The 18,259-nt window shown below is 44.2% G+C and overlaps 1 protein-coding gene across 1 annotated transcript in view; it reads left to right on the forward strand.

The window, feature by feature from the left end:
* The first annotated feature begins 674 nt into the window (after nucleotides 1–674).
* The window catches only part of MYOZ1 (myozenin 1), a 144,879-nt gene continuing 127,294 nt past the window's right edge, over nucleotides 675–18,259 (forward strand). Inside the window, exon 1 of the mRNA XM_069610691.1 lies at nucleotides 675–901. The gene's annotated coding sequence lies outside the window, so the exon portion shown is untranslated. The remainder of the gene's footprint in view (nucleotides 902–18,259) is intronic.

An 18,259-nucleotide genomic window follows, 5' to 3' on the forward strand; every position in this document is an offset into this window, starting at 1 on the left:
CTAATCCACGCATGCACAGCAGCTCTCTTCCCTCCAGACGGGGCCCTCCAGCCAGGACCCTCCAGCCGGGGTATCTTTATTGTTCAATACCTTGAGCTCAGGTCTGCGTACCTTCTCCAGGGAACGCTTCCCTCGGCCATGACAGAAATTACCCCAGGGCACCAAACCCCTGCAACATTTGGGAGGCCTTCAGGAAAGCTCAAAGTGTTGTAGCCATTTTGACTCTCCTTCTGCCATTTTAACAACTTTTTCATGAAAATGTTTACGGTATGTAGATGTTGTTTTATCACAAAGTATGCTTTTAAAATGCAACCACATGTGTATGTAGCCGAGGGAAATAAAGTGGAAACTAGTCGAGGGATTATTTTCCACAAACATTGCACGCCTTTTGCTACACCCATATATACTTTGACCTTCATCTTTCCCTGATCGCATAACTTTTAAATATGCTGTGTCCGACTTTGCTAAAAGACAAGGCTTTTCCCTCAATATGGGAAGATGTCGGCGTATTTATCATAACGTCTTGCACTTCAGCCTCAGACCCGAACATTAGTGTGTTTCAGAAGTGCTGAGATGCACGCTTTGCCCACGTCCCTCATGTGTGCTGCTGCTGCCACCCGAGCCTCCCCTCACCCTTTCTACTATTAATAAACGCCAGGATGCCTCTGCAAGCGAAACCCCATAGGAGTCAAATTCACGGCTCTTTGCATCAGCAGTTTGTGCTGAGCAGACTCCCGTTTGGACAACATCTCCCACAAGTGTGCTGCTCCTCGCGGGGACACGGGGCCCGAGGATTCCAACCCCCACAACAAGGAAACAACCCTACAAAGCACACCAAGACCTGCAAACGGCACAGCCAGGAGTCCAAGCCGAATCCACTGACCCGCCGAGTAACACTAAGGTAAGTTATTTTTGATTGCAAGAAAGACTTCTTCAGTTGTGGGACACTCCACTCAGTTATGAGTAGGTCAATGGTAATCCATGTGGCGAAACGAGTTCATGGTGGCTGTTACAACAGCAGGGAGGAACAGGCTATCCATTTAAACGAATCTGTTCAGCTGAGACCGAGAGGCAGTCGAAGGAAAGCCGGCTGGTGGGGTGTTCTAACTTTGGATACAAGCTGCGTGCCTAGTGCATGCCCCGACCCTCCAGCACGGTAACATGACTCGCCATCTGCCCTTGCCCTGAGCCCCCTCCAATGCTTCCCTGCCTTATTGGCCTGCCCGCTTATGACTTTTAAGCTTGGAAAAGGGAAGAGTTCCGAAATCACTATGGCTTCATCACAGCTGGCTTTCGCATGCCACTCCTTTTATTTTGATACCCAAACACGCATGGCAATTTCTGCTGCCCAAAGCTTATTACACAGTACTTTGGGCTTGAATGTAGTGGCATTTTGTATGCTGTTTCACTGAAAAGGTGAGTGTTTGTGACATGCTTGAAGAACGCAGCTGTGGACTTACACTTTGGCTGGAGACGGTGTTAGCCTGCCTTCTAAGCTCCCTGAAATCCCGCTCTCCTAGAACTGCCGTGTGAAGAGATACAGGGTTCGGGGGTAACTGTGTATCATCTGTTTGGAGATCCAGCAGTCGGGTTTATGGGCCAAAGCTCTTCACCACTTACCTTGCTTACTTGTGGCATCTGCTGGCACTGCGCCCAGAAAGCAAATTAAGGCCCTATTCACACAGAAGTTGCCAGGAGTATCTGACTTACTCCTGGCTTACTCTTTTTCGAGGAGTAAGACATAGTTGCTGATAGTAATTTATCTGCAAATTAAACAGTCTCCATCTAGGAGTAAGTCAGAAGTAAGTCAAGAGTAAACCAGAGTTACTACGAGTAATTTTTGAGAATCAGCCCGATGGACTTGCAGAGGCGTGTCAGTACTCGACCCATGAAATGAAAGGTACTTTCAAGTACTTGTCTATTTTAAGCATTGTGAGGAGCTTGCCTGGATCCAGTCCAAGACAGCCTCTCTGGGCTCTGGGCTCAGGTCACAGGATTACGTTTTCCATAGCTAGGGCTAAGGATGGGTGCAAAAGTAGATTCCCTGACACCTTAGACGAATAGCTTGTTCTAATGTTAGGAATAGGTGTGGCCTAGTGGTGTCGGAAGGGTCCCAGAGAGACTACGTGCGCTCTGTAGGATCCCCAGAAGTTCACCTACACTCCTTGTGAATGAGGTTGACAGGATATGTCAGGGAAAACAAGCTGTCTATTGTAACCTCAGAATGTTTAGTTTAATGAGTTCCACTGCAAGTGCTGCTATCCCCACTCTTACTAAGAAAGCCAAAATAGTGCTTTTTGGCATCTCTCCAAACACCTGATTTTGACAACTGGAATTAGCATAGTTTATGTATTTGTGTTCCTTTTTAACCCCTAAAATCTCTTCTGTAAAACTAATTTCAGAGGACATTTGGACTCTTTCCCACTTTCTCCTCCCTATTGCCACACCTCTCAGTGGTGTAATGTGTAATGTATGTGCTAAGAGAGTAAATGGGATATTTCACAGAAACACACAAGTAGGCATTACACGAGAATTCTCAGGGGGCTGCATATTCAGAATATTAGTCAAAAGTAGGGAGCAGGGAGGTGGTGTCAGGTGCAAGGTGTGACCTAAAAGCCCTTGACTTCACATTAATGCAACAATTCATTGACTTGTGAGGGGCAGAGATCACGTGGCTTACTCAGATTGTATGTATTATTCACAAGTCAAGTTTGAGCAAGACCATGTCAAGTGGGGGCCTCGGCAAGACCGTTGGGCCATTACCAGAGGTAGGCGAAATGGCAGAGAAATTCCCAAATTCTGTGCAGAATCCTTTACTTTGGCAATTTCTCCAGCAGGGAAATTGGTAATTTTGTAATATTTTGACAAGCGAAATTTCTTTTTTTTGCGGGTTTGCCAGAAATATCACCTCCTTAGTGTGCTGCAAAACGTTTCGCGATCCCTAATTGGCTGAAATTGTGCACACAAGGTAGACATTCTGGCCTTGACACCGACATTTGCCAAAAAGTATTCAATTGTGAAAAAATCTGCTCTGTCAGCAAAGCGAATTTGGGGGCATATTTCTTGCCGATTTCGCTTCTCTGGTGGGAATTCAGGCTACCCCCACTATTGTCACATAGCAACTGCAGCGTGCTTCCACCAGCCTTCAACAGGGCTTCACACTGCTTGACTTGCAAACAAAGCTAAAACGCTTTAAAACTATTTTAAAACCCATGAATAAAGTTGACAAGATGCTGAAGATAGGTATTGTACAGCAAGTCATTCTGCTTTTCTATATCTCTATGATGCTTCCTACTAGGTATACGCTAAATAAGCACACATACAAATGCCATGATGGTGTATCAAGAAAAACATACACATCATATATGACTATTCTTACAGGAAGGTTAATCCACATTTAGTTTCGAATTGTGAAGCCCATGACCATGGATGAATCTCTCCATGTGACATGAGCTGCAAGCACGTACCCTTTTCAATGTATGCATATCGTATTAATCGTATGCCAATAACAGTCGATCATTTTGGGTTGAAAGTTACAGAAGTATATGTGTGTTTGAACATTTAAAAATGTAATTTCACTGAACGTAATGACAGTCCTTGACATACACAAATCAATTCATGCTGGCTGAAAGGAGAATCAGAGTGGACAGTGCTTTGGCACTGGTTGCCATGTGACGGCAACACGAGTCAATAGTTCAAAGTAGCTGTGCACAACATGTACACACATTAGGAAAGTTGCTATGGCAGAAGGGAGGGGACAGGAATTTAATCTGCTATCACATGGCTTATGGTAGCCTTTCTGACGGCAAAGTCTACGGAACACTTTCATTCCTTACTTCCCACTTCAAAGAGGATTCCATAAACTGTGTTATGCCACAGTATTCTAGGAAGATGGTTACACACCAATAATCCTCACCCCTGTCCGTTAAATTGAAGCAGAACCAGGAAACACATGTAACCATCTCTAAACCAATCAGAGAGCATTGATGCAGAAATGAAGAGGAAAAGTCTGAAGCAATCACCATGTTATGAGAAATGCACAAACAGCCATGGAATGCAAGCAAACACATGAAGTGACATGAGCACCAACAACATTCTATAGGTCACTTATGGCTGAAATAAGGAAACACTGTCAAGAATATCCAGGAGTCGTTCATGCCCTGTTGGGCTGTGAGTGCCAAATTCAGCCTCTGGATTTATTACTTGTACATCAGAATTGGATCAATGTCATGACGACTGATTACATCACAACGATTTCTGATGGTCCTTTTGCCCTCATTTTGGAGGACTTAAGCTGCATCTCAGCACTGGATTGGTCTTCCATTGGACATGCCCAAACACCAGATTGGTCCTGTGTTCACGCATATAGTCCAATCTTGTCATCATGTGTTCTGATACTTAACTGGTCCCTGACACAACATGAACAGCTGATGAATTGACAGTACTGCTTATATTTAGAAAACTTGTTTTCCTGACCTCATCAGGGTGTCACATTCAATTTTAAGCACCTTACTTACCTTCTACCGCGATAGAATAGGTTTCCAATTCCTGCTGCCCTAGCTGCAGCTTACTGGATCCTGGCTTACATAAGGTCGCTTTTGAATCAACTTGAGCTGCATTACTTCGGGTAAAATCTATTATTTCCATTGCTCTTGGCCCATAACAAGATGAAGACATGAAAACAAATGATTTGGAGTCAGGGCTGGTCGGAACATGGATACCTGAGTACCGTACACACCCTTAACTTGTTTTCCCAGAACTCTGAAAACAAGAATCTCTGAAAAAAGTGTTCAGTGAGGTGAGCTACAACAGATGCAACCCTAATGGGCTCTGTCTCTCAGGCTACATGTGAACTCTGTCACCTTTCTTTCTACATTACAGCAATTTGATATCTTAGCTGTCTTTCCTTTTAGCTTAACAAAGTCTTTTCTTTGTAAGTACCTGGCTCATTGTATGATTGGAACACTGGTGTAGCACACCATACCCAGGGAAAGACAATAGGTGATCAAATGGAGTACACCCAATAATGATTTTGAGGTTGTTAATAAACAATCGAAAGGCTTATCATGGCATTCCTAGATTAAACTGGAAGAGAGAGAAATACAGGAATTCCCCTTGGGGTCAAAGTAAGTGGTGCCCTAGTAGTGGTGCATTTATTGGAATGCAAGAACACGTATAGATTATGGAAGAAGTCACTGAGCATGAAGTCCACTGAGAGAAAGTCCAGCAGGAACTGTGAAATAATGTTTGGACCATGGTGTTATGTCTTGACCGTCGTGTAGAACGAGGATACCTCCGTCCACAAGTGCCGCACAGGGAGACTACAAATGTCACTCTCTGTGCAGCCCTCGAGGCCACAGGTGGGAGATGATCTTCCAGAGCCACGTACTTCTGGGAACCCTTGGGCCACTGCAAATAAACACCGGTTAAGTAACTAGCCACAACAATAATCACAAACCAAACAACAAGAAAGGAACGGTTTTACCAATGGCTGATAGATGCGGTGCAGTTAAACCTAGTGAGGGATTCCGGGACCCACCAGAGTCTTGCCTTCGATGCAGATTGTTCCTCCCAAAAATGTAGGTAAAGTTCTTGAAGGGCACCGGGCCCACCTGTTGATGGCGTCCACCAAGAAGTCCAGAAAAACAAAACCAAGGCGAATATCAGAATGGAAGACCAAAGGCAGTCCGTGATTCGTAACCAGAGTTCCAATATCCAAGAGCCAGAACACAGGGCAATCCAAGAAACAGTCCGTGAAACAATCCAAAGGTCGAATTCCAAATAAGCCAAATATGAACGTAGCGCCAAACAGTAGTCACGAAAACAGCTGTGAAGCACTGAACACTCGTATCCGAGCGTTTAAATAGTGGCGCTACGTTTGTCTTCTGGTCATGTGGTCCGCACCCGCATCACGTGATCGCGTTGTTGTTACACGTGAGTGGGAGGTGTCGGCCATGTGACGCGGAAGCAGGAAACGGGACCGATCCCGCAACCACCACGGAATACGCCAATGGAGTGGGCGTCCGCGGTGGTGGGCTGGCCGTTGGCGCTGCCGCCCTTTAACACGGGAAGAAGGCAGCGATGGGTCCCGGATCCTAGCCTGCGGATGGGGCATAGTGGAGGTATGGGTTTTGGGGTTTTGGGGGTGACATTGGGAACAACGGGAACTCCTAGGGACGTGACAGAGCCCCCACCCAAAGGCCCACGACCCTGTGGGCACGAAGGATTGTCCCTATGGAAACGCGCCACCAAGCGCGGGGCACAAACATCCTCAGCGGGAACCCAGGACCTCTCCTCAGGCCCAAACCCAGACCAGTCCACCAGATAATGAAGGCGACCCCTACAATGGCGCGAACCCAGAATTCCAGAGATCTCAAAAACATCAGGGGAAGACAAGGACACCGGGGCCACAGGCGCCCGAGGCCGAGTCGGACCGGGGCAAGGCTTGAGGAGGGAAACATGGAAGACCAGATGAATCCGCCAAGACTCCGGGAGCACAAGCCGGAAGGCCACAGGGTTGATGACCCGGGTGATAACATAAGGACCCACAAAGCGAGGGAGGAGCTTGCGACATCCCGCTAGCCGCAAGTGTCGGGTGGACAACCAGACACGAGAACCCACAGGGCCACCACCCGTTTCTTATCCGCCTGACCCTTCATGGACGCCTGAGCCTCGAGTAAATGAGTCGTGGTCTGAGCGTGGATGGAGGACAGGTCCCTAGCACAATCGGCGGCAGCAGGGGTGTCTGAGGAAGGCATGGCGAGGAAAGGTAGAACCCGGGGATGTTGGCCATACAAGACATAGAACGGGGAGAACCCAGTGGAAGAATGTTCTGCGTTATTATAGGCGAACTCAGCCATGTGGACAACTCTCAGCCAGGAAGTTTTTTGCTCCAGGGTCAAACAACGCAAGAATTGTTTCAGGGTTTGATTGAGCCTCTCCGTCTGACCATCGGGCTCAGGATGGTATGCTGAAGAGAAATGTACGTCAATGCCAAGCAGTTTGGTTAATGCATGCCAAAAGCGTGACGTGAACTGGGGACCCCTAACCGAGACAATGACCGTGGGTAAACCAAAGAGACAAAAATCCCTTCAAAGAACAGTCTGGCCAATGCTGGAGCGAAAGGAACGCCTTTGCTGGGGATAAAACGAGCCATTTTAGAGAAAGAATCAATGACCACCCACAGAGTGTCAAATCCCTGAACCCGGGGCAGATCGGTAATAAAATCCATAGTAACAGTGTGCCAGGGTCTGGGGGGAACAGGCAATGGAAGCAGGAGACCAACAGAGCGACCCCTTCGATTTTTACATTGAGCACACACCCCACAGGTATTAACATAGCACTCTACGTCCCTTTTCATAGAGGGCCACCAGCACCAGCGTTTCAACAGTGTTAGAGTACGCTTCTGACCGGGATGTCCATGTATAGGGGCATCATGAGACCATGTAAGCGCCATGTTACGAGTTTCGGTAGTGGGTAGAAAAAGTCGATCGGCAATGAACGGTAGCCCGTCATGAAGTGTGAGATCCCATTCAGATAATTGGTCAGGATGCAAGGAGACCCAATCCCGAACGGCTTCCAGCAAAGGCAGTGACGGGGTACATAGTCAAACCACCTTGCCGCAGTCCAAGAGAGTGTTGGGATATTTTGGTAGAGTGACCCCCCCAGGGGAGCGGGATAGAGCATCGGCCTTCCCGTGAGCTGAACCTGAGCGATGTTTGACAACAAAGTCAAAGGCTGCAAAAAAACAAATGCCATCTGACCTGTCTACTGTTAATGCACTTTAGAGAAGCCATATCTTGCAGGTTTCGGTGATCGGTGTACACAGTGACCTGATGTTTAGCACCCAAGAGATGGTGTCGCCAGACACGGAAGGCGTCCATGACTGCCAACAATTCTTTTTCGGTCACCGTGTAATGGGATTCTGTGTCCGTGAATTTGTGGGAGTGAAAGGCCACGGGGTGAAGTCGACCAGTAGCAGGACAGACCTGTGACAAAACCGCCCCCAAGGCAAAGGAGGAAGCGTCAGCCTCCACGATGAATGGCAATTCCGGGTGTGGGTGTTGCAGAACCGGGGCATTAGTAAATGCCGTCTTGAGAGAGTCAAAGGCCTGTTGGTGTTTTTTGGCCCATAGAAAGTGAACACGAGGACTTGTCAAAGAAGTAAGGGGAGTCACTAGGGAAGAGAAGCCAGAGATAAACCGTCGGTAAAAGTTTGCAAAACCAAGGAATGACTCAAGTGCCTTCAGATTTTTTGGAGCCGGCCAGGCGTAATATGAAAACCGAGAAATTCCACAGTGTTAGAGTGGAATTGGCACTTCTCTGGTTTCGCAAAGAGTGAGTTTCTTTGTAAACGCGAGAGTACCTCTCGAACATGGGGTATATGTTCTTCTAGGGTTCGGGAATAAATCAGGATGTCATCTAGATAGACGACAACAAATACATCCAAAATGTCGGAGAAGATATCATTCATGAACCTTTGAAACGTGGCCGGGGCATTGCATAGACCAAACGGCATGACCGTATACTCATACAACCCATATCGCGTGCAAAAGGCGGTCTTCCATTCGTCCCCAGGACGAACGCGAACTAGATTATAAGCCCCACGAAGATCTAATTTCGTGAAGACAGAAGCATGAGAGAGACATAAGTAATGGCGTAATCAATGGAATGGGATATCGTTTTTTTTTTTGTGATAGCATTTAGTCACCTGTAATCTACACATGGGCGGAGGTCGCCCTCCTTCTTGGGGATGAAAAATATTGGACTGGCTGCAGGTGAAGTAGATGGACGGATATGGCCTAACCGGAGGGACTTTTGGATATACTCCTTGAGTGCTGTGTCTTCAGTAGGGGTCAAGGAATAAATCCGACCCGTGGGTACTGTACTGTCCGGTATCAGATCTATTGGGCAATCATAGGGACGGTGCGGAGGAAGCACTTCAGAAGAACCATGATCGAATACACCTGCAGAATCCTGGTATTGAGCGGGAATGAGTGAAGAAATCAGTCCCACCACGTGGTGTTCAGTTGGCAAACTCGTGGTGTCCTCTATGGTTAAATGGGCTATAGCCCCTAGGGCCTGAGCAGGAGTGTGATCGTTGGTGTTTGCAGGAAGACAGAAGTATTGACATAACTCTGACTCAAAGTGCACTGAACCCGTCTTCCAGTTTATCAGCGGGTTATGCTCATGGAGCCAGGGGATCCCCAATATGAGGCCGAACTGGGACATGGCAATGAGATCGAAACTTATGGTTTCTTTGTGTGTGTCTTGAATTGTAAGAAGCATAGGAGCCGTCTGCTGTTTAATGGGTCTGGATATCAGGGAAGTGCCATCTACCGCCTGAACCGGTTCCGGCCTGGTTTTAGCCAAAAGAGGCAAGTTGAGTGTGTGTGCAAGCGTAATATCAATGTAATTACCCATAGCCACGGAATCCAGTATGATCGTGACGGGGTGTGAAATCTCAGGTGTGGGTTGGAGCGTGGCCTGTAGACGTATGGGCCGGATATGGCCAAAAGCGGGTATCGGGTCCGGGGTGAGAGGGACAGTGCTCGACCCAGTCCCCGGATCTAGGGTCGAGCATTCCGAAAACACAGCGTTTTCAATTTTGGCCGGCGGGGGCACTCTTTAACATAATGGCCAGTCAGACCACAGTAATAACATGCATTTTCCACCCTCCTGCGCTCCCTCTCTGATGGTGTGGTTGGACTACGTATGCCCCCTACCTACATATGTTCCTGATTGGAGCTGGAGGCAGTAGAGGAGGATGGCACTGACACAGAAGCAAAATCGGCCTCGGCTCTACGCTCTGAACGCCTCGCATCCACCTGTAATGCCAGATCCACCAGGTCATGGTATGCTGTGGGTAGAGCAGGGACTACGGCAAGTGCATCTTTCATGGCATTGTTTAGACCCCTGTAAAAAACAACGGCCCTTTTACTTTCAGGCCATGAAGTTTCTGCTGCAAGTTGGTTGAACTCGGTAATGTACTCAATCAAAGAGCCCCTACCTTGTCCCAGATCCAATAATTCCAAGTCTCGGGACTGCACCTTATGGCGGGTATCAAACACTCGGGCCATTTCTGTGATCAACAAGTCAAAATCATAAAGCACCGGGCTGTTGCTTTCCATGAGAGGATTAGCCCAAGTGGCAGCTATGCCCGCCAAATGCGATAGGGTAAAGGCGGCTTTCGTAGCTGAGTCTGGGAAGGCCTGGGGTCTACACAAAAAGTGCAGGTTGCACTGATTGACAAAGGGAATTCCTCTCGACCTATTCAATTGTATCTTTGTTCCAGTTATGAAAATGTCCCTGGCTAAACTGAGATCTTTTCTATGTATAGTATAGTTTCCAAACTCAGATTAAACAAGTTGCTTTACAGAACTCTTGAAAAAAGTGACAGTATTTGAAGGGCACTGGTATATGAAGCTTCTTTTGGGATGGGTGAGTGAAATGTTGGGTGTGCATGACATAAGTGAGTGAGTGCGTGAGAGCGTGAGTGACGCAATAGCTAATGTAGGTAGGTATGAGTGTTCGATGTTCATTTTTTGGGACAGTGTCATCCTATCCATTTAGGTAGTGATTGTCTTGTGAATGTGTTTCTTTCATCCTACCCTGGAACAGAAGTGCTTACCTGGAATAAACGTACCTGTACATAGAAGCAAGCCTTTGTGTCTTCTCTGCAACTGGGTATCATCCTTATAACAAGCGATAACCGGCTCTGAATTATAATCTAGCAACTATAACACAAATTAAAATAACAGCTGCGGAAAATGGATATGCAATATGTGACAAAACAATTCATGATACATTTTGATCTATTAGATGGGTGGAGAAAACATCCACATGGTAAAATATATTCATTTAATTTATGTAGACGACATTCTTCTTGAATTGTTAATGAAATGGTTGATGCAGAAATAGGGACACGAACAACTGAAACAGGTGAGGCCATTTAGCACATCTCAGGTCAGTCTGTTTGTATGATCAGCTTTAAAATAGAGCGATGGTACTATATACGAAAAAGTTGTTAGATGAACAGTAATATGAGTCAAAGAGTAAAGTCAAAATAATCTATTGAAAAGAAATAGATGATTTCGTTGAACAAAATTTAGGGTCGGCTGATTTGTTTATTGTTTGTAATGCGCTCAAAGCCACGTTGAGGAGGTGTTGCAAACAATATGAATGAGCTGCAGAAAGGGCCAATGAACAACAGAGATAGGGTCAAAAAAGGAATTAATGTAATTGGAAAGATGTATAGGACACAAGTCTCAACCACATCATGGGATCAAAAGAAGTAAGAACCAGCTAAAGTATTATAAAGCTGGAATTAGAATATGAAGTTCAGAAGCATTACTGGTATCACATTTGAAGAGGACCAGGGCTAAAAATAGAACAACATAAATGTAGTGTTCATGGAAAAAGCAATAGTGACTAGTGCAGGGGAAATGTAAGATGAATTGTATTGATTCTTTATCACACTGTACAAAGAAAAGATAAGACCAATGAATTATTATTAGTGTGGTGTTTATTGAGCATGGACTTAGCTTCAAGAAGCAACAGAGCCCTTTACATGGGTGTACAACAGAACAGATGCATAACAGAGTGCTTTTCAAAGGTAACAACAGAATAGATACTCAGTGGAGTGAAGGATTCAAAGGGGCACAGAGGAGGGGTACAGCTGTGAATATAGAAACAGTGGGGACCCAACTAAATGAGTGGAAGAGTTTAAACTAAAACTGACTAAACAAATAATTAATAGAATGTACGCAAAAGCAAATACATGATATGTTGCCAGGTCCAGATGTAATTGTGCAGGCGTATACTAGGAGTTTAAGGAACTGTTGGTACATATTTATTATCTACATATGTAATCAAAGAATTACAAGAGAAGAAACCCCCAAATCATACATACATTGTTAAGGAACGGAAAGACCCTAATCAATGTGTATCATACAGGCCAATTTTGTTATCAAATGTTGATGCTAAACTTTTTAAGCTCAGGTAGAGTTATTTGCGGAGCTAATTGAGGAACATCAGCAAGGATTCTTGCCAAACCGACAATTATCAAATCTTACCCGTACACCTAGGTACTGTCAATACATTTCACCAAGGTACGTTATATCCCACTTTTGATATTAACTTGAAATGCGGGTAGGAATTTGACATAGTGTTCTAGAAATACCTGACGACTGTAAAACAAATTAAAAAAAACATTTATCAAGAAAATAATGCTATATCTGAAGTATCCATCTAACCTGGTACATGGGAAAGGTAAATACAATTGAATTGCTCTTTACCAAGAACTGGGCACCATGCATAATGATATGCCTAATGATATGCCCACTCAAAGGAACCCTTAATAACTTCCTGGGGAACAACAACTTACCTCGAGTGAGAAACCAGAAGGTGTCTGACTGTACCTGTGTGACCCTACCTACCCTAGCCAGCTAGTGTGATCTGACTTAACATATGATTGCAGGGCATATTTCACAGAGAAAAGTAATGTATACCTTTAATATAGATATGGCTATCCCTCACTACACCAAATGTAGAAACAACACAAGTTAGGAGCATATTTTACTGGAACACATACATGTGATAGATTGATGTACCACAACCTTTGCCATCCAACAAACGAATCTACCTCTGCCATGGTTAAGAAAGGCTGCCCTGGTTTCATAGTTTTCCAAAGAAGGTATTTGGCAATAGCCCTTTATATCCTACAGTGACCTCTAGTCCACCCCATTGTTTCCTAGAAAGTACTAAGCCCCAATCTTCAAGTCACAAGATATGAAGTAATGCAGTCCAAGCAGAGATAGAGCTCAAGATCAAGCAACATGTGGAGCTCTGCTGAATCCTGTGAATGTTACTGCTGTAACAGTTAGATTAGGTGACCTAAACCATTGCATGAAGACAATAAGTTATGGCTTTTCAGTGTGACAAATTGCCTTTAACAAAGATCGCAGACAGATTCCGCACAAGAGTCTGGGCTTTCACAAAACCTCTGTAAAATGATCTAGTCTTACAGAGAGTTCTTAATGTTTTTGTCATTAAGATGTTTCTTTAGTGAGACAATTCTGCTTGAGAATGGATATGGGGATATGTTTAAGGTGTTATTCAAGTATCATGGAGGTATGACTTCTTCAGTGAACACTATAATAAATAAGCTGCTTCAAAAATTACTCAAAATAATAACTGATAAATCAGAGAGCGGTGGCATGAATCGGAAAATGTTGATATAAAGAAATTCCAAATGGGAGAAATTGCTAAAGAAACACAGTATTCTGTGGGGCACCAACATATGGCTTATCAAATATTATTGCATGTAAGAATTATATCAGACCCTACTTACATTAAATAGCATATGATCAGATAATTGCATATGGTAGGAACAAGTTGTATGGAAATGGTCATCATGGGAACATATTTGTTGGGAGTTGGGACTGCCCAGTGCACTTTGATTCTTGATATGAGCTTCATGATGCCACAAAAAACACATTTAGAGCTTGAAGCATGCCCAACTGTAACATGGCTCTTTTGAGCCGCTATTATAAATATATATTCTTGAAAAGATCTCGGGGTGCAACCCTGATTTTGTTTGGGCTCCTTGATTGGAAAACCATTGACTATTTCCTCATGGAGATCGGAGGAATCACCAAAATGTGTTGAATGGTGTAGGAAAATGAAGATTGTTATGTTATGGGACGTATTTTATTGTCAGTAGCTTAGTCTTTTAGAAAATAAGGGGACTTGTATGATATTAGTGTACAGATTGGCCTCATTAATGGTGAAAGTGAATCAAAATGGGTGCTTAATTGCTTTATCCCTGAAAGTCTCAGACCTTGCTGCAATTGTTTATTCATTGGTATTTATTGTTAATTAATTGTTCATTAATTACATAGGGTCTAATGTTCCCAATGTACTTCTATCTAAAGCAAAATAATGTGCACTCTAATAAAATGCAATAACATTACAAAAACAGTGACTGATTAAAAGTAAATATTAAACAAATAAAGGATACATTATTTATATGTATTCAAAGTCTGTATGGTTGCTAAGGCTAAGGATAGGATGCCACCTGACAGACAAAGATAAATTGGGTATTGCATATAAACCAGTGCATGTCCCATGTGATAGCCATACATTAGGAGAATTTAGGTGAAAGCATAGCTTTCAGATTTGATAACCACAGCACATTACATTACAGTTGTTCTCATGTAAAACACTTTGGATTAAAGGGCTATATAAATTCAATAAAATACAAATACAAATACAAATACATGAAGGCAGTGGCATGAGTTAATTTCACATCATTTTCGGTGCATGCCACAGAATGTACCATTATGTACAAATGTGTCAAGTCCTTAAATACATCTCATCACCACTCCCGACCCAAGCCAACCCAATTGCAACACCCCCATGTCTCTAGTATATGCAGCAACAGGCTGGAATGTACTCTAGTAAGATGTTTAGCCTGTCCACTTTAACAAACTGGAATGTTTGATTTCAATACCATCATTGTCCATGGTTATTTCATGCTTAACATGGCAAGTTGCCAAAGGTCCACAGCTTTGACGCCTATTTTTCTGTACAATTTGCACAAGCAGGCAATGGTATTTGAAGAATTACCAAAGGCTTTCTAATACAGGGACTCCAACCCTTATTTAATACTCTATTCAAACTGTTAGTTTGTTTACGTTCTTAAGGCATACACTAAGCTTTGCAGGATTGCAGATTTTCTCTGATATCTGCCTGACTAAACATGTTGGGGGCTTTCTCAGCTGAACTTCAATCCCCTGTTATGTTTCCAATCTCCCTCCTCCTTTTCCTCTTCAAAGACTCCAAGCAGCCAACACATTCCCGCACTTTAGCCTACTCACATGCTCTTATAGGTTTTGTAAGGAATGCAGAGTAGTACACAAAAGACGGCAGATGGTAGAGTACAGCTCAAGAAAGGATCAGCAAAAGAAAAATGTTACAGTGTTAATGCTTTGCCTGTCATGGGAAGGGCATCCAAACCAGTCCACTAAATCTGGGTTTGTTGCAGGCTTATGGGGTTCCCGTATCGTTTCCAAGCACTTCTTGGGCGCCATCATATTTTACCATCATTGCCTCTGTGTCACAGTGATTCTACACACCCATTCTTTGCATTGGGTAATTAGGGCGTTTCAACCCACTTGTAGAAATATGTATGCTGCTGAAGTATTATTAGAAGGGCTCCTAAGATCCTGGGATGCTGGACCCAAAAGCTAAGCATCCATCTCCTGCACTGTTAGCCATGCCCACCCCAAGATGTCAACCTTTGTCTCTGAATGAGTATGGGCCATTGGTAATACTCTGTATTTTGTGCAATACATGTATATTGTGTGCAGTTAAATAATTATGAGTCCTGGTCTAAGATATCTGATATGGACTCATTTGAAACACTGGAACTGTTATTTTGCCTTTTGCCTTTGTCCTGAAAATCCATAAGCATTCCACCCTTCATAGCTTGGGAATGTCTTGCTCAAGTACAGTAAGGGAAAGTAGCGCATTCTATTAATTATTATCTGTTTTTAATAACCTTATCAGGAAGCAATGTGCATTGTGTAGACACGGTGGCACACACAAACTCCTATTTTAATTGTAGACATAAACCAAACGGTATTAGCATAATTGTTCATTTTTATTTGGTCGAATGGTACATTTGACCGTATTTGGCCTGTACCATTCGACCGAATAAAAACGAACATTTAGGCTATAAATACCGAAAAAATGTGGAAGTGGATTGCGGGGTTTTCCCCGACTCCCTAAGATCAGTATGTATTAGCCTTGGGGAGTTGCGGGTGTGTTCCCTGCTTCCTCAACATGGGAGGCGGGGGACTGGAAAAAAAGAAAAAAGAAAAAAGGACCCTGTGGCGTCAGATCCGACCCTCATTAGAGGGACAGATTTGACGCCACAGGGGTGAAGGGGACCAGGCGGCGTCCAAACAGGTAAGTAGTGGAGTGGATTTGGGTTGGTGTGCGCGCATTTGGTTTGCCTTTGTTCCTCTGATAATTGATCGCATGTGGGCAGTTTTTTCGGTCTGTTTGCCGCGATCAATTCTCAGTCGAACAAACACCACCAAACCAACCAAACAGGTAATGTAGCAAGGCCACTGATCTCTAGTCCAGAGGCAGTGCATACCAGTGCACAACTGCTATTACTGTGAAAGCTCGCAATCACAATGTGAAGTAATGATTTGGTAGTAGTAAGGCTGTGTAGTTAGTGTAACCTGAGGAGTCAGTTGGTACTGTAAAGAGGGTTCTATGTGATATTTCTGCCTTCAAATGCAGAATGATCATCACACTTTTGGGGGTGGGTTCACCCTCCTGAACCCTCGGAAGGATGATCCCTTGCATACCCTCTACCCCCACTCTCTCCCATGCTACCGGATTTCTTTGAAATTGACAGGTTTCACCCCTAAGCCCCCCTCTCCTAACCCGTCGCTTCACTTTCCTGCCCTAAGCATTCCCCTCAAGCCCCCACCACACTGACAAACACACACACAAACAAGCAAACACAATCACAGTTACTCGCTGCACCCCTGCCCCCATCCATCCCGGCCACAAATATTTCCCCTCCTCCCCTACACAGACACACAAGCATACAGACAAAGGCACACACACACAAAACGCAACACAAACTTACCTGGGACACCCACGACTTCCCTCTTCCGATGCAGTGCACCTGTCAGCTTGTGCACACACTCGTGTGCATCCAGGGGCTTGACAGTTCACTTTAAAAAGACTGCTCTGAGCGGTCTCATAGTGGTGTTTCTAAAGCAACCTTTTTTATTTTTGACTAAGTGAAAAAAAAATGTTTTACTTAGTAATGTATCGAAATATGTCTTGGGTAAGATATAGGGAGCCACTCCATCGACCAATTTGAAGATGATGATAAAGGATTTGAACCATATTGTAAAAAGAGAGCCAACTGGACCCATGGCAATACTAGGAGGTGAGTCCAGTACAGTGGAGGTTTATTAGTGCTCAAAGTTGAGCACTGTATCAAAGAAGAGGACACAGGTAAGTTTGGGTTATATCTTACTAATGTTGAGACGGTTGCTGCAGCCAGGGTTGGAGGTTGAGGTAAAAATGGAAGACAGACACAGGCAGCCGTGGTGTGAGACCCTAAAGTACCTGGGCTGAAGGTGAAGTTGTTATGATCACTAGCCTATACCCAGAACATACCCCCAATATATGTTCTCTCTGCTTTGGATTCAGTTATGATTTAGGAGTAGTTAGATAGTGTTGCTGGTGTGACAATAGGAGTCAATTACAGTTGTAGAGAGAGAGAGAGAGGTGGCTTGGGTAAGATAGTGTGCCAGTCCATATACTGATTTGAAGATGAGGGTGAAGGATTTGAACCCTATTTTAAACAGAGAGCAAACTGAATCCATGGCAATAATTGGAGGTGGGTATACTGTAGGGAGGCTGAATAGTGCAATAAATTGAGAACTGCATCCAGGAAGAGGGCAAATGTAAGGTTGGACTACAACTTACTAATATTGAGATGGTTGATGCAGCCAGGGGTGGAAGACAGACACATGCAGCTCCCCACCTTACCTGAGACTCAGCAATCTGCTCCCTACTGTCTCCTCTCCTGGTTGATTGCAGATCCCTTGCTGCCAGTTGCTCAACCTCGCCATTCCTTGTTAATTCCCGCTCCCTTTTTCTCTGCTCGCTTCACTGTGTCATTCCCCCTATGATTGTAAAGTGCTCCGCTGCTTCCCAAAGGTGGGTCTGTGTTCAATAAATGCCCTATAATACGCATGAGGTCAATGGTAGGCTGTTCACCAGTCAATCTAAAGGACTATGAAATAGGGGTTAACATAGATAAAGTGTGTGCTGTGATTAAAAGACCATGCTAAGGACTATGTAAAAGGCATTTTGATAACAGTTGACAGCATCCAAGCCGTTTTTGGGGAATATCCTTATCTCTTACTGGAAGTGAAATCCTCAATCCCATACACAATGTACCCAATGAAAAATCATCTGGCCTAGACAGATCCCCACCCAATTATACAAAATATTTCCTGGCATATTTGCACCTGTTCTTTGCTCTCCATTTCAACATATGACAAGTGGCATGATGAAAGAAACCTGGAAATACAGGAATATTGCTATGTTTCATAAAAGGAAGTATCATTCCAATAATATAGGCTACTATGCACTGAATTCTTTATTGAATTGGAAATGTATAATCTACTCCAATTTACTGGAAAACGAGTGGGATAAG

This window comes from Ambystoma mexicanum, chromosome 8 (assembly GCF_040938575.1).
Source record: "Ambystoma mexicanum isolate Mex_15411 chromosome 8, UKY_AmexF1_1, whole genome shotgun sequence".
Classification (NCBI taxonomy): Eukaryota; Metazoa; Chordata; class Amphibia; order Caudata; family Ambystomatidae; genus Ambystoma; species Ambystoma mexicanum.